At 49.7% G+C, this 20,915-nt stretch overlaps 1 protein-coding gene across 2 annotated transcripts in view; it reads left to right on the forward strand.

Moving 5' to 3' along the window:
* Positions 1-20,915, forward strand: part of SIPA1L3 (signal induced proliferation associated 1 like 3) — a 237,337-nt gene that overhangs the window by 80,928 nt on the left and 135,494 nt on the right. For both annotated transcript variants that reach the window (XM_044256522.1, XM_044256523.1), the window contains exon 2: positions 8,714-8,785. The gene's annotated coding sequence lies outside the window, so the exon portion shown is untranslated. The remainder of the gene's footprint in view (positions 1-8,713; positions 8,786-20,915) is intronic.

The raw sequence follows: 20,915 nt of genomic DNA on the forward strand, positions 1-20,915 counted from the left end.
ATGGCCCCTTCTCCCCAAAAAACCTGTACTCATCAGCAGTCACTACCCCCCCACCCTCCCTCCTCCCACCCCCTGGCAACCACTAATCTACTTTCTGTGTCTATGGATTTGCCTCTTTGGGACATTTTATGTAAATGGAATCCTGCCGTCCGTAGTCTTTTATGACTGGCTTCTTTCAGCATGATGTTTTCAGTGTTCATCTACATCATGCATGAACCGGTACTTCATTCTTTTTCTGGTTGAATAATATTCCATTGTGTGGATGTGTCACGTTTTGTTTATCCATTCTTCAGTTGATGGACATCCTGGGGTGTTCTTACTTCCACTTTTCAAATGGCTTCCTTCTCCTTTCTCTTTAGCTCTGGGCTAAAATCCACATACATACATACATACATACATAAAATCCACCTGCATTTCCTGAATGGTACTCCTTACCATTTCCACTCAAAAAAGTATTTGTTCTCCTGTTTATTTTCTGTCCCCCGTTCTAGATGGTAAGGCTCGTAAGGACAGGAATGGTGCCTGCTTTGTCTACCGAATCAAGCGCCCTACCACACACAGTGTCCAGCGTACAGTAGTGCTTAATAATTGCTGAACGAATAACCCCTAGTTCTTATTTTACCTCCTCATAAGGCAAAATGGTGGTAACCCCGTTCTGTGGGAAATTCTGCGTCTAGCTTTCTGCCCAGTGCTGAGGAGAGATCGAGGGTCCTCTAAAGCCTGTGAGCACTGTACATGGTGGCTGGTTTCTAGAGGGATTTCTCTGGCGTAGAAGGCTCTCCCACTGGCCATCTGCTGCGTAAGGCCACAGTATCGTCTGAAAGTACACTTGGCTGCCGGTAGCAGAGTCGAAATAACACCAGTACAAATTCCATAGAAGATCGTTGCTCCTGTGAGCAAAGTGTCCAGAGGTTGGCAGCCCGGGGCTGGTGTGGCAGCTCCACAGGACCCTTCTGTCTTTCTGCCTCACCGTCCCCAGCAGAAGGCCTTCATCCTTAAAGTGGCATCGTGGTCCAGTATGGCCTCTGGAGTCAAGCCAGTGAGTCGAAGCCAGGTGGGAATTGGGGTGGGGGGGATGGGCACAAAAGTATAGTCCGGCTCCAGGGCTCTGGTGAGGAATTTTCCTTGAAGTCCCACCTCTTGTTGGTCACTCCTAGCTGCGGGGCAGGTCAGGAGATGTGGTGTTAACCGAGCACCTGGAGAAGAAAGGGGAGAATGTCTGCTGGGCGGGCAGCCAGCACCCTGTAGGTCCATTTTCTGCCCACAGGACACTGGGCCCTGGAGCCAGCTTCTCCTCCCTGGCCTGGACCTTCAGGCTCCCTTCCTTCCCTACGTGGCCAGAATCAGAACAATGCCTTTCTCTGCAGAGAAGGGGGTTTTGAAGCTTTTCATGGGCCTTCAATGTAAGAAATTTACCATGTCACCAGCAAGAAGAGTAAACATTAGCTTACCTTTATTGAACGCTCACTACATGATAGGTTCTGCTCTAAAAATTTTTCATGGAGCAATTTCCGTAGTGCTTACAACACCCCTATTATTTTTTTTTCCAATTTATTTATTTTCAGAAAAACATTATTCATTATTTTTTCACCACACCCAGTGCTCCATGCAAGCCGTGCCCTCTATAATACCCACCACCTGGTACCCCAACCTCCCATCCCCCCGCCACTTCAAACCCCTCAGACTGTTTTTCAGACTCAACACCCCTATTATTATCCCCATTTTATAGGTGAGCAAACTGAGTCTCTGATAGGTTGAGTAACAACCCTACATGGTCTTGCTGCTAATAATGTTTTTTTCATTCTTTCCTTTCAATATATGGTGAAAAAGAGGATTAACAAATAAAGCCTGACCTATTTTGGTAGAGTGACCACTGTTCTACCTTCCATCTGATTAGCTGAGATCTGGGGACCGCTTTGTGGAAAAGCACCCGACAGTCAGCCACACTGACGGGCTGTTTTTATGGAGTGCAGGAAGGGGTTTAACTGTTGGCACATCCAGCAAACGGCTGGTGACAGGAGGAAAAAGGATTCACAAGCTATGCAGGATTTCCCCAGCCTGTGAGCCTGGGGCCAGCAGAGCACAGTGTGGTGCCAGCGGGCCGGGCTTGGCCCCTAGAATCGCAGTCTCCTTGACCACTCTTAGACGCCCACAGGGAGAAGGAAGGCTGTTCCAAATTCAGGTCCTTGGGGAGTTAATTCAGGCACCCACGTCCTCTCTAGTTGCCTGTGATCACTCATGCTTAGTGGAAATCTGATTCCCAAAGTTCATCCCTGAGCGGAGTCCTTTGGAGACACCTTCGTATTGTGTTAGTGGCTGTGAGAACCTTCTGGGGGGTGGCACGGCATGGGCACAGGGCTGCCAGAGGCCAGCTGTGACAGGGTGAAATATTAGTTAGGCGTGCCTGTGGCTGCAAGTATGGGTCTGAAGTGGCGCTGTCATTTTGGTACAAAAGATGTGTCCAATGACATGTGGTTCTATGGTGTGGCAGAGGGCAAAGTGAACACCAGTCCTGCTCTGGCTCTCTTGCCCCCTCCTGGCCAAAGATGGCTGCTGCACCCACCTTCCCTGGGGACCCCGGGGCACCCAAAGAGTTCAGTCCTTCTTTGTTGGCAGACTGGTGTTCTGGGGACAAGAGGGACCCTCTCAAATCCAAGTGTTACCTCCACATTCCAAGCTGGAACAAGACAGATGGGGGAAGGGACGAAGGACTATGGGAATGAGGCTGACCCCTTTTTTTTTTTTTAAGATTTTATTTATTTATTTGACAGAGATCACAACTAGGCAGAGAGGCAGGCAGAGAGAGAGAGGGAGAAGCAGGCTCCCTGGCGATCAGAGAGCCCCATGTGGGACTCGATCCTGGGACCCTGAGATCATGACCTGAGCTGAAGGCAGGGGCTCAACCCACTGAGCCACGCAGGCGCCCGAGGCTGACCCTTTTTATGAGGAGAACATGCTCCCAAATCCCTGAAGGAGAAGCCTTCACCTACACTAACATGAAGATATGAGCCAGACCCACTGGGTTCAAATCCCGTGTGCCATCACCTTGCTCTAGGATCTTGGGCAAGTTACCTCTCTGTGGCCTCTGTTTGCTGGTTGGTTAAAAATGGAGATGCTACCAGATCCTTTTCACAGGGCTGTTCTGAGGGTTAAACGGGTTGATAGTTAACTGAACACAGCGCCTGGCATGTAGTCAAATCAAAGTAAAAACCTCGTGCTTCAGGCCAGAGTGAGAATTTCCAAGGCCACATGGGTCTGGGAACTCAGCAGGGAATCCCAGACCCCAGCCAGTGGGGAAGTGAAGTGTGTCACTGAGGTTACGGTCTCTTCCTCTTTACAAGAAATTGCCAACCGCTCTCTCAAAATGTCTCTTCCTATGTGTGCTCCCACCCGCGGTGACAGAGAGTTCCCCTCAGTCTACAGCTTCAGTACATTGGGTGTGTCCAAATCCGACGTTCTGGCCAGGCTGCTGTGCGGGAAATGGTCACACAGTGCCGCTTTGCCTCAGTAGTTCTCCGCAGACATCTGTCTTGTGTCGCAATTCAACGGAGTCGCTTGGGTGAGGCTGGAGGCGAAACGGCGGTGGGACGCCCCCTGCACAGAGAAGTCCTGTACTGTGATCCTTCTTTTCGGTTGGGGGGGAGGACAGGAAACAAGGACATAAGACCCTCCAAGTCAGTGCACCAGCCTCAGTCATTATCTGCGGACTGAATCAATCAATGAAAAAACTAGCACTAAGTCGTTAGTGTGTTATTAATAGAATATAGGTCATCAGAGAAAGCATGATTAATTGCAAGATGATCTCAGCGGCTGCCGTACAGTATAGCAGCCGAGGACCTAGATTTTTCCCAAGGCAGAGTCTTTGCACACAGCAACTTTGCTTTGTTGGCAGGGGGGGTAGAGGCCCACCTCTATGAACAGGTATCTTTCTATCACTCTTGCAAATTTCTCTTTCAAAGATGAGGTGAGGATGGGTATAATGGGAATCTTCTCTAAATGAAGGATGATGGAACCACTTTATTATAGGCCCCTGATGCCCCAATGTGAAGCCCTGGTGAAGTCTGGAAAGGAGAAAGCAGCTTCTAGCAAAATGCCCCAGCGAGCCGGGTTCCTCCATCTGCCACTTACACGATGAGCTGCATGGAGGACGAAGGTCTGGCTGCCCGCATCAGTGTTTGGTCAGGAGAGGCGGGTACGTGTGGCCGGGCCCTCTTAGGGGTTGGCTGAACACTGCCCAGAGTGTGTGTCCTGCTCCAAGACAGAAAGCACAAGAGAAAGCTGCCATCTCTGGGCGCAGCGAGAGAAAAGAGCACGTAGGCGTGGCGCTAGGCTTTGGGGCTCACAAGCCTGCCCGCTGGGAGAGCAGGTGCCAGCAGTCAGACTCTCTGACCCATAGGATTAGCGACCGCATCTTCACTTGGTCTTCCGGGAGGACCAGGCAGAGGGGAGTGGAGAGGTGTAAGTGGCTGAAATGCCTGCTTCACAAGATTACAGTGAGCATCAAAACCAAGGGCAGTAGCATGTAAATACTTTGAAATGTGGTATGAGACTGGTTGTCCCTGTTACTGTGGAGCAGCGGATCTTCTGTCAGATACTCCCCTGAAAGCCCAGTTTTTAAAGCGGAGGGAGCAGCCATCGGTAAGTAAGGGACTGGGGGCCTGCAGCCTCACCCGCTGCCCCCCCTTCCCTCTGTAGTGTCCCCCCTGAGGACCACACCTCCTCGGGTTCTGGAGGGGCCTGGCTCTGCCTCCAGCCAGGCCTGGGCCCCACACAAGTCACGTGAGCCTCAGTTTCCTCATCCATTGAGTGGGCAGTTCAGTCTAGGTCGGGTTGTTCTTCACCCATTTCCTACAGATGGGGTCTTTAGAGAGGCCTTTGTCACTGATGAAACAGTGTTTTTGTTTTGTTTTCTGGAGAGACATGATCCTTTCGGCTTAGAAAGGATCCCAGTCACCAAAACATGAAGGAATGTGCTGTTGATTGCTGAGGTTCCCTTCCCATTGCATCAGTCAGTTATTTCTGTCTTTTAAGAGACAGGATCTTCCCAGTGCAAACTGACTGGAGCTGCAAAGGGAAGCTAATGGCTCTAGGACCTGAAAGCCCCCGGGCCGGCCTGACCAGAGTCAACACTCAGGTGTCCTCAGGAACACACCCTTCTCCATTTCCGGGCTCTGTCTCTCTCAGCTTTGACTTCATTCTCCGATGCCCTCCCCCCCCCCTCTCAGGTGGCAGAGAGCCCTCAGCAGTCCCCGCCTTCTATCCCAGGCCCTCCTCCCAGTACTTCCCACACACTTTCCAGGACCTACAGTGATTGGCCCTGCTTGGACCCTGTGTCTCTCCCAAAGCCAATCACTGTGGCCAAGGGGAGGAACCAGTCAGGTTGGGAGTCAGGCCAAGATACCCTCTCACCCCCAGGTGCTGTCCTCTGGGATTCTGTTTCTTGGGGCAAACCCTAGGAAGCGAGATGTGTGGCCCTGTGAGTGTGGCCTGTGTGACAGACAAGTGGGCCAGCTGGGCTGTGGCTGTGGTGGGTGTGCTGGGACCACCGAGCAATTCCAAGGCCATCCTCCTTTCCCAGGTGGTGTGACGAGGGATTTCACTGGGAGCTCTGGGATCCTGGCTGAATTGCTGGCCCCATAGCCCACCTTTGCTGCCATTGGCCCCAACCCCTCAGTGTCCTCCCCATGAATGAGGGACCCCATACTGAGGGACAGGACAGCTCCCCACACACACACATCACTGCTGATGTGCTTATTAAGAGCCATAGACCTCACTTTAGAGAAGGGAAGAAGGAGAATGTGAGTGGCAGAAAAGCAATTTCCACTGTCATTTAAAAAGGCAGCTATTAAAATTTTACAGGAGCTTTATTGCAGGGGCCTCCCGATCATCCCAAGACTTTTTTTCTTAATGGAAAGTCTGGCGATAAAGGGAAATGTTCTGGGTGCCTCTGATTCCCTTCTGCCCTGCAAAGCATCTTAAAACCCATGATTGTCAGGGCTTCATAGACGAGCGCAGGCAAAGCAACTACCCAAGAGACTGTTTCTGAGCTTTTAAAGACTTTGTGTTTTTCTGTTTGGTGTTTCTATGTACAGTAACTGTATCTAATTTTATTTTGTGCTTTCCTAAATGGCTTGGTAGTGAGCTATGGGAATTGTCAAGAACTGCACTCAACTCTGCCCTTCAGTGTTAATCGAGTCATTTGGTTTTGTGAACAAATGGAAATTCAAGTCAGCCTGCTTAGGTATCAAAGGAAGTGTTTCAACTCAAGGCCTGGGACAGTCTGTACTGAACGGCTTCAGGTGTGGCTAGATCCAGAGCCTCCCAGGTGGTCAGGGCCCTGTTTCCTTCTTCCTGGCTCTGTATGCCCCTGTGTTGGTTTTGTTGTCAGAAAAGCTCTGAGGCAGCTCCACGTATTTATCCAACCAGCTAAGCAGCGCTCCAGGAGAAACGAACCATCACTTTCTTATAGTCCCAGGACATGGCCTGAGGCCACTGTTTATTGAAGCCAATCACCTTGGCTTCAATGCCAGGGCCACCCTAAACTCTCTCTGAGGCCAGGAGCAGGGACAAGGAGGTTCAAGTGGCTTTACTGGCCCGGTCTGGATCATATGACCACCCTTTCAGTTCCTTTCCAGCTCATGGTGGAGGTGGGGGGCATTCTGATAGGAGTCCCAGGTGCTGACAGGGGAAGGTCAGGTTCAGGGGACTGACTCAGAGAGGGAGACGAATGCAGGGTGGACCCAAACTGTAGGCGCTCACAAAGATCTGAGTCTGTCCCCACGCTCACTGGTTATTACCTTCCCGGGGGACCTGCTGTCCCATCGTCACTCTAGCTGGCGTCTGGCTTCAGGATTCCTCATCCCAGGTCCTTGGACCCTTCCATCCAAGGACGGAATTCAGAGGACCATGAAGCTGGCTGGGGGAAGAAGTTACATCTTTATTTCCTCTACCGTCTGAAATTAAGCATTTCCTTTCCTTCCCAATGAGGGGCACAGGCCACATTGTACCAGCAGTAACTGTGACTTTGTCGCCACAAGAAAGTAAAAATATTTCAGTATCACATTACAATTGTTGCAGATATTGCAAAATATCATTTACGCCCATCTGTTTCTAAATTACTCTAGTTATTAGACCCACCACTAGGATCTCGTAATTTAAAGCATTCATAAAGAAGCACGAATATTACTGTATCTCAGATTAGGGGTTTTTTTCTGCAGATACTTTGATATCTGAGTATAATTGGTTTCCTTTATAACCTTGTGTGTTGTATTTTGTGCACTTAAAAAGATGATTCTAAGGAGGAGTCTACACTCTTCTTTAGCAGGTTGCCAATGGGGGTCTGTGGCACAGGAAAGGCTGAGAAGCCCTTTTGGCTTCTCCAGGAACCTCTAGTGGCAAGATTATTGAAGACAACCTGATTCCTGGATTCTGGAAGGTTGGCTAGCTGCTTGCTAGTTTTCCTTCTGGGAGCTTCCTTGAGCTGGCTAGAATTTGAGCTCGGCCTTAGTGTTGGGTAGCGTTCGGACATTGCGGTGCTGGGGAGGTGGAGCAGGGAGGCATTGTTAGCCTGTAGTTAGCTCTCTCTTCGTGGACCACCGTGACCATTGGCCCAGCCGAGTAGTCAGGAGCGGGCCCTGGAGCCAGGCTGCCTGGGTTCATCCCAACTGTAATAAACTTCTGGCTGGCTGGGTAGCCTCAGCCAATGGACTCTTTACCCCCTCTGTGCGTCAGTTACCTTCTCCATAGCACGGACGAAATCATAATGTCTATTTCTTAGAGTTATTGAGAGAGTGAAATGAGTCAGCGTGTGTCTGCTAGGACAGAGCCTGGCACCTGCGGAGTGAAAGTCATTAATTTAATGGCCATTCCCTGTAGGAAGGTTCTAGATTATCCCCTCAGATCTCACCTCCCTGCCTTAGTGAGTACCTAGCCTACCTCACAACTGAAATGTGAGGGTGAACAATACAGACAGTGGCTGCTCAGCCTGGAGACATTCATTCATCCATAAAATATCCATTTAAATATGAACAACCCTACTAAATATTCAAAAACATAAATTAATAATATAAAGTTTTCATTGAAATATCCATTCATATATGAACAACCATACTGAATATTTTAAAACATAAATTAATAATATGAAGTTAAGGCTGGACAAATGCCACTCCTCTGCTCATAGTTGTCTGAAGGAAATATCCTCATAGTGGCCTTCCATCTTCCCCTGTCACCTTCCTGCCCTCATCCCCTCACTCACCCTGCGCCGGGTACACAGTCCTCCTGCCGCTCCTACAATGCTCCACACACATACTTTGCCTCAGATCCTTTGCACTGGCCATCCCCGTGGCCTGTAAGTCTCTTGCCCAGACAGTCACAGTTTCCTGCTTTAACGTGTCTGTCCTCTTCTCAGGCCTCCTCTGACCAGTCTGGGAAGCAACGGGCCCATCACTCTGCTCACCCTGTTTGGTTTCCCTCAAGACACTCACCGCTCCCTAACTCCACATTATTTGTTTGTTGTCTTCCTCCTCTCCTGGAATTTACTCTCTGAGGACAGCGGCTTTGACTTTGGCTTGGTCACTGACGTTCCCTTGGTCCCTAGCCCAGAGCACGTATTCAATAAATATTCGTTGAGGGAATGGGTTTGTGACTGATAGAAGCTGGAGCAGGAAGGCTCAGGTTGGCCGAAGACGTGACCTCGCGTTGTTCTTCTCCACAGATGTGCAGCCTCTGACCAGCCTCAGCTCTCCTGGGACCCTCAGGGATCACTAGTGTCCGGAACACACGGAGGGTGAGTACAGTGTGGCTCTTTTGTTTCCTTAAATGTTGCGGCTGGGACACGTAGGCCTCTTGTTATTTTTAAAAATTACTTTGAAAAAGGATCAAGGGGAACATGTAAGTCTCCTTCACTGTCCTACGCATCACCTGCAAGCCTGCCATCATCCCTGGGAGTTGGTTATATCAACAGTCGGGGGCGGGGGGCGTCCTGTCAGACCTCCTTCCGCACATGAACGGCCCCCCTCCCACAGAGGCACACTCCCTGCTTCGCATTCTGAGGAGGGAAGAGGCCACGCTCCACGTGGGCACGTTTCCCACCATGCCCAGCAACGGCGGAGCTTTGAGATCTTTGGTCATCGCATCTATCGGTATAGCACACGTTTTTTAAAATTCAGTTTTAGGGGCGCCTGGGTGGCTCAGTGGGTTAAGCCGCTGCCTTCGGCTCAGGTCATGATCTCAGGGTCCTGGGATCGAGTCCCACATCGGGCTCTCTGTTCGGCAGGGAGCCTGCTTCCCTCTCTCTCTCTCTGCCTGCCTCTCCATCTACTTGTGATTTCTCTCTGTCAAATAAATAAATAAAATCTTTAAAAAAAAATAAAAAATAATAAAATTCAGTTTTAATTTCAATTTTAACTACATTGACTTTTTAAAATTTACCCAGAATAAAAGTCCCTCTTTGATGTCCAGTTCTTTGGGTGTAAGGAAATGCACTCGGCTGTCACCCCCATCAAGGTACAGAGTGGCCCCTTCACTGCCACCCTCACCTGTCCACCCCATGCAGATGTGCCATTTCCTTTTGGGCTAAAGATACAGTACAGGTACTTACACAGAATTAAAATATGTATGTATAATAAATAGATTTTGTGGTAGAAAAGATTTTGAATATATTATAATTAGGGTCCTGGGGTCTTTGCTAGTGAACATCCTCTCTTTCTTTGGCGTAGACTGAGCCATGGCATTCCAGTTGCTAGTGGGGCGTCTGTAAATGGGGATACCGACCTGTGTTGGCAGGTTGCAGGCAAGGTGCTTGGAGGCAGCAGGAGTGGGGGCATTGTCTGATCCTCATAGCACCAAATGACCCTAACAGTATGGAAAGTGGAGGCCAGTTTCTGGCATCCGGACTCTGTACGCAGGCAGTGCTGCTGGCCAAGCTGCAGGAACCAGGGAGTAAAACTTGGGGAACTGAGTGAATCTGGACAGCCGCTTCTCCCTTGGCTGTTTGTTGGGTCTTTTCACATCCCTTCATCCTGGCCTAAGGCTCTGCCCACTTACCCGGAGTGTGTCTGTGGGACAGTGTCAGGGGGCCACATTTCCGTCAAATAATGCTTCTTTTTTTTTTTTTTCTTTTAAGATTTTATTTATTTATTTGACAGAGATCACAAGTAGGCAGTGAGGCAGGCAGAGAGAGAGGGGAAGGGAAGCAGGCTCCCTGCTGAGCAGAGAGCCCGATGTGGGGCTCAATCCCAGGACCCCGAGAGCATGACCTGAGCTGAAGGCAGAGACTTAACCCACTGAGCCACCCAGGCACCCTCAAATAATGCTTCCTAGCACAATTCTTTATGAACTTTTTTATTTTGGGAGTGGCCGGGTGGCTCAGCTTATTTGAGAGAGAGCTCTCTCTCAAATAAGGAAACAAAATCTTAAGAAAAAAACAAACCTTATTTATTTACTTATTTGTTTGTTTGTTTGTTTTTTTAAACCTTTTTTATTTTGAAGGGATTTTAGGTTTCAAAAAAGTTACCAAAATCATATGGGAAGCCCACATATCGACCCTTCACCCAGCGTCCCCTCACGCTGCCATCTTACGCACCGGGGCGTGATTACCAGAACCAGGAGATGAGCGCTGGTCCGGTACGATGAACTTAATTGCAACAGGGTTTGGTCACGTTTTGCCTCTTTTCCACCAGTGACCCTCCTCTATCCCAGGAGCCTACTCAGAATGGCGCACTGTGTGTGGTTGTCCTGTCTCCTTCATCTCCTCCAGGCTGTAATGCCTCCTCAGTCTTCCCTTGTGCTTCCTGACCATAACAGTAAATATGCATTTAAGCCCCTACTGTGATGTCCTTTCTAGGCACTGGGGCTTCAGGAAGGAACAAAACAGAATCCTCTCCCTGTGGGAACCAACATTCTCCTGGAGAGCAAAGCAATAGACAGACAAACAAGTGAATGTAAGAGAAATTGGGTGGGGAGAAGAACTACAGCGATGGGTAAAGCAGGAAGGGGGCTGCCTGGGGGGAACACGGGCGATTTTAGGCAAGGTAATCCAGGAAGGCCTCTCTGAGGCGGCCCCGAATAGAAGCAGTACGGCAGATGCCCAACCCAATTCTTCCACCGGCCAGTGGGAAAGCTGAATCAATTATCTCACTTCGGAAGGGGGTTTCTGGAATCCTGGCAAACAGGACAATGCGTTCCCTCTCCGAGGGACAGCCCCTCCTTAGCTCTCGCCCTCTGTTGCCCTGTGAAAATGCCGAGCATTGCCCGATCTTGTGATTTTTTTTTTCCTCGATAGAAAGCAAAAATGAAGAATTCTCGCTAGTCCAGTGAACCCAAATTATGCTACATCAGATAATTTTCAGTGATTTGTGGATGAACATGTTTTGTTTGTTTACATTGTATTTGTTATTATTAGTTATTAAGTTACTTTTGCAGCAAAAGATGCCAGCTTTTCATTTTGGTGGTACTGTAGTCTTCTTTTTAAATTGTGTGCGCGCGCGCGTTTAAAGATTTTATTTATTTATTTGACAGAGATCACAAGGAGGCAGAGAGGCATGTAGGGGGGGTGGGAAAGCAGGCTCCCTGATGAGCAGAGAGCCTGGTGCAGGGCTCCATCCCAGGACCCTGAGATCATGACCTGAGCAGAAGGCAGAGGCTTAACCCACTAAACCACCCAGGCGCCCCTATATATTTAAGTTTAAAATGAATTAGTTTACTGGGGCGCCTGGGCTGGCTGGTCGGTGGAGTTGCGTGTTTCTTGGTCTTGGGGTGGTGAGATCGAGCCCCATGCTGGGTGCAGAGATGACTTAAAAAAAAAGAAAAAATTTTAAATGAAAATGAAGTATTTTAAAGAAAATATTTAGTGAATAATTGCACAGATGGGACTAGATGCAGCTGAAAAGGAAGAGCAGAATATGGTGACTGAGGCTTTGCAAACACTGTTCAGCCCCCGTCTCCCCCTCTTTCTCCTCTAAGTCGGGGTTCTCATTCAGGGACCTAAATGGAAATTGGCAAACTATTCGTGTGGACTTATGCCCTGAGCCATTTGTGTTACGGTGGGTGCATCAGGCAGGAGTGCTTTTATTTACTTTTTTTTTCTTAAGATTTCATTTGACAGGGAGAGACACAGCAAGGGAAGGAACACAAGCAGGGAGAGAGGGAGAAGGAGGCTTCCCGCTGAGCAGGGAGCCTGATGTGGGGCTTGAACCCAGGACCCTGGGATCATGACCTGAGCTGAAGGCAGACACTTAATGACTGAGCCACCCAGGCGCCCAGGAGTGCTTTTAGCTGCAACAACAGAAAGCCCAGCACCCAGCTATTGAAACAGATGAGGACTGATTTCTCTAACGTCACAACAAACCTGGAGGCATTTAGCTGGGAGGCTCATTCAGGAACTGATAGTGGTGTCCTGCCTGGAGCTTCTTGGATTTGCTCAGCCTTCCCCTACAGGTCGCATGTGGCTCCAGCTGTGACAAGGAGTGGGAACGTCAACCCCAGCAGCACATGCTTTCCAAAAGTCATGGACTGCTTAAGCATTCCCCCCTCCCAAAATCCCCCCAGAAGATTCCACTTACATATCACAGGCCAGAAAAGTGTCACGTGGCCTCCCCCAGCTCCAGGAAGGTGGGAAATTTCAGTTAGCTTTCCAGCCTCTCCTGGGGCAGAAGCCAGGGAAGAAGGGACTTGAGCATGTCACTTGGGTTGGCCGGCCAGCAGTGTCTGGGTCCACAGGGGAAGAAAAACAATAATCATTAACATTAATGGGTCCCATTTTTTTTTTTAATAAAACGATTTTATTTATTTATTTGACAGACAGAGATCACAAGGAGGCAGAGAGGCAGGCAGAGAGAGAGGGAGAAGCAGGCTCCCCGCTGAGCAGAGAGCCCGATGCGGGGCTCGATCCCAGGACCCTGGGATCATGACCAGAGCCGAAGGCAGAGGCTTTAACCCACTGAGCCACCCAAGTGCCCCTAATGGGTCCCAATTCTGTGCCCAGCCCTTCCCTGAGCACTTGCTGTGCATGATCTCATACCCCCCCTCCCGCCCCGCACTCACCCTATGACGTTGCTGCTCTGATCCCCCACACAGTAATGACTTACTGAGGCACAGAGTGGTAAAGCTACTTACCGAGTAGAGGAGCCGGGGTGGGGACCTTGGCAGTCTGTCTCCAGAGCCTTGGCTGTTGGCACTGTGCTTTGTTACCTCCCAAGAGGTCCCAGGGTCCCAGACTTCAGGCTCTGTGACCTCGGTTGAAATCCTTCCAGCCAGGGGAGGAACGGGGCCGCATCTTTTGCTTTGGGGAAGTTTCGGTCATTCCAGAGCTTTTTCGTGAACCACATCTGTGCTGCGAGTACCCCCTCTCCCTGGTTCTGGTCTAGTCCTGGTGAGCAGCACCAACCCCACCCCTCCTTCCTGGCTTGCTGATGGATGGCTGAGAGGACTTCTCCTGGCCTCCCCCTTTCCAGGTTGCAGCTGTGCTTCTAATTCCTCTTCCTAGAGTGAGGCTCTGGCCTTGTTCCCTGTCTTGGGGTTCTGCTTGCCGATTCATTTACCACACACCTCCTCTGTGCCCAGCCCTATACTGTGCTGTGTGGAGAGGCCGCTTATGGCCAGGTGGACCCTGCACCCGGGGGCTCCTCATCCAGTGAGTGGCAGGGCTGTGGGGGGGAAGTCTGAGGGTGGTGGGCTGCCATCGGAGCTGCCTAGCCAGTCTGGAGGTCAGATGGGCCTCCCAGAAGCACCTTTGGGCCTTCAAGGAGGAAGAGACTAATCGAAGAGCACTTTCTCCTTATCCATGTCCCCTGTCTTCAGTGAAACTGCCCCTTAACAGCTCTTCTTTCTGAATCCCCACCCCTTCCTCTATAAAATGAGGGGTTGGGATGTGGGTCGCCATCCATCCATTTTACAGGCTTGGGGCATTTCCCATTTCCCGGTCTGGGGTTGGGCCCTGGGCTTACAGGGTGTCCTCCGGGAGAGACTATCCGGCGAGAGCTCTGTCGGAAAACAGCCTGGAGTGAGGAAAGCTATATAATACAGGAAGCCCCAGGGCTGCAGAAACTCAGAGGGGACACCAGAGCCTGCCTTGGAGTTTCAGGGCAACTTCTTAAAATCCAAATGGCGAAATCAAAAATGGTTTGACATAGTGGCCAAGAGCACAGGCTTCAGACTCCAGCTGAGCCCGAGGTAGGGAGCTTAACCTGGGAGCCTCCTAACCGTATGGAATTGAAAAGCAATTGCGGAGCTCAGATAGAGTAGTGCGGTGAGTGCATGGAGCAGTTACATAGTAGACAAGGCAGTGGGCAGTCATGGCTTACATGCAGTAGCCCTCACTGTGTGTCAGGGCTCAGGCAGCTTAGTCTCCAGCCTATAAGATAATAAGCACTCGCTTATTCCCAAATATGACTGTTTATCTTGTGTCTGGCCCCAAGCTGGATATAGCAGTGCCGTGCTCTGGGAACAGGGCTTGCACAGCTGAGGCCCGGGTCTGAAATCTCACGGGAGCAAAGCAGAGCGGCTCTGGTGTGTGTCCGAAACTCACGACTGCTGGCTTCCCCTTCCTTTTCCAACTCAGTAGTCCCGGGGCCTTTCAGCACTGGCCGCTAGCGTGTGGGCTGCCCTTGACCTCTGTGGCCAGAACGCATGGATGCTCTGCTCAGCCCATCAGGCGAATCCCAAATTAGACCTGACAGTGTGATTTATTCTCTGGGATGGAACCAGGAGGGCAGAGCCCCAGTGGGTGATTCCGCGGGAAGGTTGTCAGCCCGAATTAGCCCAGGCCCTTTCCTGCAGCCTTGCTGCTTCAGCTTCCTCTAGCTAATCGGGTTTTCCAGGCTGTTGCTGGCTTGTGAGCGGCCTCCTCCAGTCCCCAGGGGCTGAGACTTGGCCGTGATCCCTAAGGAGCCGTGTTTGATGAGGGTCCCCAGGCTGGCTCTGTCTGGAGGGAGTGAGGGGCTCTGGGTCCTTTCATCCCTCACGTCAGGAATTAAAAGTGGCGATTCCCCAGGGATAAGTTGTTCCATCCCCTTCTCTCTTCCCTTCCCCGAGGTTCCTTTCTGGCAGCCAGAGGCCACACCGCCTTGCTCCTCACCTCCCATCTGTGGTCACAGTTGCCTCTGCATCAAGCTGCCTGCCTCCATTCACAGGAATGCTAGTGATAGGCAAAGTTCTGCTGCAGCAACGGGTTGACCCCTAAGTCCTAGGAATCGGACCCAACAGATGTCCTTCCCTTACTTGTGACACCAGGCAGGTCAGGTCGGGGGGTGCTTTATAGTGTTCCTCAGAGACACAGATCGATGGGGCCTCCTATCTTGAAGCCTCACGACTAGATCACGTAACTCCCAGGGTCACCACGGCAGGACGGGGAATGAGAGAGTCATACAACACTCAGATGCCAAGGCCCAGATAGCTCATTTCCACCCACACCCAGAGCTTGTTGCAGGGGCCTGCCTCTCAGCATGGGGGCTGGAAAGGTATTCAGTGAGCACTAAGTGTCCTAGCCACGATAGTCAGGTGTGGTCTTTATTAAGCACCTTCTGTGTGCCAGGCCCTCTAGGAAATACAAAGGGGTCCCCGCCTTTCTCAAACTCAATTCAGGGGAGGAAACCAGAATCTGAGTAAGTAATTACAGAAACAGTTGTGTCATTGCACCTGTGCTAAATGCCCGGATGGAGGGACCACGAGGGCAAATCCAAGGGAGGCCCGATGTGTTTAGAGGGGTCAGGAGATGCCTGTGGTAAGGACTGACACTTGAAGGGAAGCCAAAGGTCATGGGAAGACCTTAATGGAATGGGAGAGAGCGTTCCTGGTAGAGGGAACAGCATCTGCGGAGTTCTGCACTGGGAAGAGCTCGGCTCTTCGGAGGAGCTGGAAGGCTGGTGGAAGTGCAGGGTGATGAGGCAGGGGACATGGGGAGGAGTTGGGTATTTGGAAAGCTACCTTGTGGCCCTGCTGCAAGCACTGAGTGCAGGCATTGTTTCCACAAATACCAAGTCCCTGCTCTTTGGCAGGCAGCATTTCAGGTACTGGGGACAGAGCAGTGAACAGGACAGCAAATGTCTCTGCTGTTTTAGAGCCAGCGAGAAAAAGAAATAAGGTGATTTTCCCCGGTGAATTGATAATACCAATAGATAGGGTACTTCCACAGAGAGTATAGAGCACGCACGCTTTTGGCTACAAATAACCGAAAACCGCATTGGTGCTAGTGGAAGCTATCAGGGAACAGGTGGGTTCCCCAACTCCCAAGTCCAGGGGTTCTTTGGGCGGCCTTTTGGGCCCATGACTTGGCAGTTCTGCAGAAGCATGGAGGACCCAGGTTTGTTCTGCCACAGCCCTGCTGTCCCTGGTGCTGCCCTCCCTTGAAGGCAGACTCTGTCCACAGCCTGGTGTGGCACCGAGGGACACTGTGGGCAGCCTCAGTTGGAAGCAGAAGCTTTTCAAACTCTGTGTTCCCCAAGGACCTCCACTAGCTCACTTCTGTGGCTAATGAATTGTAGGGATGGTGGCTTCTGCCATCATCCCAACAGGAGACCATGGAGAACAGGACCAAGGTGAGGCAAGGAGAGAGAGAACGAGGGGCATTTGGGAGGTGGAATGGACAGGGCTTGCTAGTGGCGCCGCTGCTCGAGAGAAGGAATGCTGAGCAGACAGACAGACCCAGACTCACGCAGGTGTCCACCTTGCACTGTGGCTTCTTCCCGCACAAGTCATGGTCCTCATTGGCATTTACAGGTTCAGAAATCTATTTTTTGAAGATTTTATTTATTCATCTGTCAGAGAGAGCACAAGCAGGGGGAACAGTAGAGGGGAGAGGGAGACACAGGCTCCCCGCTGAGCAGGAAGCCTGAGGCAGGGCTCAATCCCAGGACCCTGAGACCATGACCTGAGCTTAAGGCAAATGCTTAACCATCTGAGCCACCCAGGTGCTCCAAGGATCTTGCTTCTTTGACTATAGGACCTTTTTGTTTTCTAAAAGACACTTAGTAACACATTCTACCAAAAAGATTGGAAATACTTTGCTTCCACGTTTCTCCTCCTCACTGGCGTATTAGAGTCATGTGGGGAGTTTTAAGACACCGGCCCCACCCCGGACCAGTTCATTAGAATCACCGAGGGTGGGACCAGGCGTGGGATGTTTTTCTATTAAAGCTCCCCAGATGTTTCCAGGGTGCGGCCAAGGGTGAGGACTACCACTTTATCATGTCCTTGGGTGAGCTTCACATGTATAAAGCTGTATTGTTTGTATCTCTGATTATCAAATGCTTGCATGTTGTTTAAAAAAAAAAAGGAGAAGAAGAAAAAAATCAAAGGACCCAGAATCCTCCAAGATGATCATGTTTGCAAACTAATATGTTCCTTCCCCGTTTTTTTGAATACTTGTACTAGAAAACCCATACGTGTCCTAAAACTGGGTGTTCCCTGTCTTTTCAAAGAGATTTTTAAGAACGTTCTGGGGACTACTTGAGCTGTGTAGGGATTGTAGAGGACATAATCAGCTGTCTGCTTCTCTTTGTAAGTTTATTAATTTTGTGACACATTTAGAATCATTATGATATAAAAAATGGTGAACTGTAAATGTTGCTTACGTCTTCTCACATACCAGAAAACAGCGTTCTACTCTTCACAGGCAGCCTTCGTGCAAGAGTTATTTTGGGGGCCATTTTATGTGTTTCCAACATCCATCGTTTCCATGTCCATCTAAAAAGTGTGATACGGCTCTTCTTCTTTTTTTTTTTTTTTTTAAGATTTTATTTATTTATTTGACAGAGGGAGATCACAGGTAGGCAGAGAGAGAAGAGGAAGCAGGCTCCCTGCTGAGCAGAGAGCCTGATACAGGGCTGGATCCCAGGATCCTGGGATCAGGACCTGAGGGGAAGGCAGAAGCTTTAACCCACTGAGCCACCCAGGCGCCCCTGTGATACGGCACTTCTTGAACTTACGTATGATGTTTTGTTTTTTTCTTTTTATTTTATTTTATTTTTTTAAAGATTTATTTATTTATTTATCAGAGAGAGAGGGAGAGAGAGCGAGCACAGGCAGACAGAATGGCAGGCAAAGGCAGAGGGAGAAGCAGGCTCCCTGCTGAGCAAGGAGCCCGATGTGGGACTCGATCCCAGGACGCCGGGATCATGACCTGAGCCGAAGGCAGCCGCTTAACCAACTGAGCCACCCAGGCGTCCCTGTTTTTTTCTTTTTCAACTGGAAACCATATCTCAAGCCTCAGGAACCCAGTCATATATCAGACAGTTGGGTTTTTTAAATTCCCCCTTTTAGTTGTGTATTCGTGATCTCTAGAGCATAGCCACTGACTGACTTTGTTACATTCAAAAAATTAAAACAACAAACAAACAAAAGCCCTAGGGGTGGCTGACTGGCTGAGTCGATAGAGAGAGTGACTCTTGATCTCGGGTTGTGGGTTTAAGTCCCATGGTGGATGTAGAGATTACTTAAAAAAAAAAACAAAATCTTTAAAAAAAAAAAAAACAACAACTAATTTTCTTAAGGACAGTTGCTGAAAATGGATAAATGAATGAATGTGAAATTATACATAAAAGTGGTTACACAAGCACTTGTTTTTAAGTCAGACTAATCATTCCAATATGAATAAAAAATTGAGGAAAATGGAATTTTGTCCCACCCAGTGGCACTCTGCCTCAAAACAGGTGTCAATATTACCTTATACACATTTCTTTCAGTTTCCCAAATTCTAGTTTAATGCCTCATAGGACTTTTACATCAAGCAGTTTGCTTAAAATAAGTGAATGTTGCTTACAGTTATTTGTAATTTTAAAAAGCCTGTTTAAGTGACTTACAGCACATGGAGTGACCAGGTCACGCCCTTGGGAATATTTTTAAGTCTGTTACAACACATGGCTCCTATTTATCGTTACGGAAACTAGCGTCATTTAAGCCTTTAGGTGCTAATATGTTTCTGCCACATAGTGCTCCTTTTGAAATAAGGTAACACGAAAACTCTAGAAGACAGCTCTTGTTTCTGAGGATCATTGTGTGTGTGTTGGGGAGGATCGTCTTTGTATCTGGGCAGATCTTGGTGTCAAAGTACATTGATTAGGTTAAACACAGAATTAGCTCAGTGCTTTTGACTTTCCTGCCATGAGCAGTCATTGGCCAGAGAGCCCAGGTTCTATGGCTTTCCCAGGGTTTTTTTTGGTTGTTTTTTTTTTTAGAATTTATTTATTTATTTGACAGAGAGAGATCACAAGTAGGCAGAGAGGCAGGCAGAGAGAAAGGAGAAAGCAGGCTCCCTGCTGAGCAGAGCGCCCAACTCGGGTCTCCATCCCAGGACCCTGGGATCATGACCTGACCTGAGCCAAAGGCAGAGGCTTTAACCCACTGAGCCACCCAGGCGCGCCATGGCTTTCCCATTTTTTAATCCCGTTCATTCATTTCTTCATTCGCTCCTTCAAGCATTGATTCATCTCCCGTCAGCTACCCCAAGAACTGGGGTTGAAGACTATAGGGAAAATGGCCTGTGTTGGAACTCTACTCTTCTGGTTCCACCTGTGTGACTGTGGCCAGAGCACTAAACTGCCTGTGCCTCGACTTCCAGGTCTATAAACTAGAGGTGGTACTACTACCTGCCTCCTCAAATGGTTGTGGAGAGTCAGGGATTTCACACAGACCCACCATTCTGGGTGGAACATGATCCGAAATGACAGATTATTTGCTGCAGAAACATCCACGTGATGGAGGCTTCCCCAGGCCTTGCCGGGGTGCAAGCTCTTTCGTCTGTCTAAAATCCAGATTACCCAGAATTCCAAAATACGTCTGGCCCAAGAGGTTTGGAAGGGATCCTGCAGCATAAAAGCACTTAGCACGGTGCCTGGCACATAATTAATCCCGAGTTAATGGTACTGGTTTATTATTATTATTATTATTTACACGCATACCTCACCTTCCTTAATCATCATCATGGAAATGCAAATGATAACCACGGGGAGACACCATTACACGCCCACCTCAGTGGTTAAAATAAAAGACAACATGGGAGGAGATGAGGTCAGAGAATTCCATGGGAAGCCTTGTAGGGACTGAGGCTTTCTCCTAAATGTATAGTGGGAAGGTTCTGAGCACAGGACGGACGTGATCTGAGTCATGTTAACAGAGCCCCTCTGGCTGTGTGTGGGAGCAGGGGTGGGAGCCAGGAAACTAGGGCAGAAGCTCCTGCCAAGTCCATGGTCCAGGCAAGAGACACTGTGCAGGGGAGTAAGCAGATCCTAATATTTTCAAGGTGGGGCCCACAGTAAGTCTGAATGGACTGGGTTGGTGGGATCGGGGGCAGGGGAGCTGCCTAGGAAGGATGGCACTAAGGTTTTGGCCCCAGTACCAGGTGAAGAGTGAAGACATGGAGTCAAGGACCACCTGAGTAAAGGTTTGCTACCAGAAGGCGAAGGTGGTATGAAGAATCGAGAATACGCTTTTGGGTCTGTTAAATGTCAGATGCCTTTTCAGCAGCGGGGCAAGCCAGCTAGGAGGCACCTGGATATTCAAGTCTGGAGTTGAGGGGAGAGGTCCGGGCTGCAGAAGGAAATGTAGGAGTCCTCAGCGAAGAGACAGCATTTAAAGCCAGGAGACTAGACGAGATCACCAAGGGAGGGGTCTTGCTGGAGAAGAAAAAGCTGTCCAGAGTCACGGTGAAGAATCTGCCGAGCAGACTGGGAAGGGGTGCCGGGGGAGGGCGAGACCGAGGGAGCACAGAGCCCCGAGGCCAGGTGTGGGCAGGCAACGTGGGGGACAAGAGGGAGATGTGGGAGCGGGCTCAAGATGGCTTTGGAGGGGGGGTGGGTGTGCTTTTTGTTTCTGAAGAGCAGTTTCAGGTTTATAGAAACTTGATCCCAGAGAGTCGTCCCCACGACTCGATAGCCCCTGATCGTTACGTATCCCCTTTGTGTAGTGCATTTGTCATAGCTGAT

This window comes from Neovison vison, chromosome 7, assembly GCF_020171115.1.
Source record: "Neovison vison isolate M4711 chromosome 7, ASM_NN_V1, whole genome shotgun sequence".
NCBI lineage: Eukaryota > Metazoa > Chordata > Mammalia > Carnivora > Mustelidae > Neogale > Neogale vison.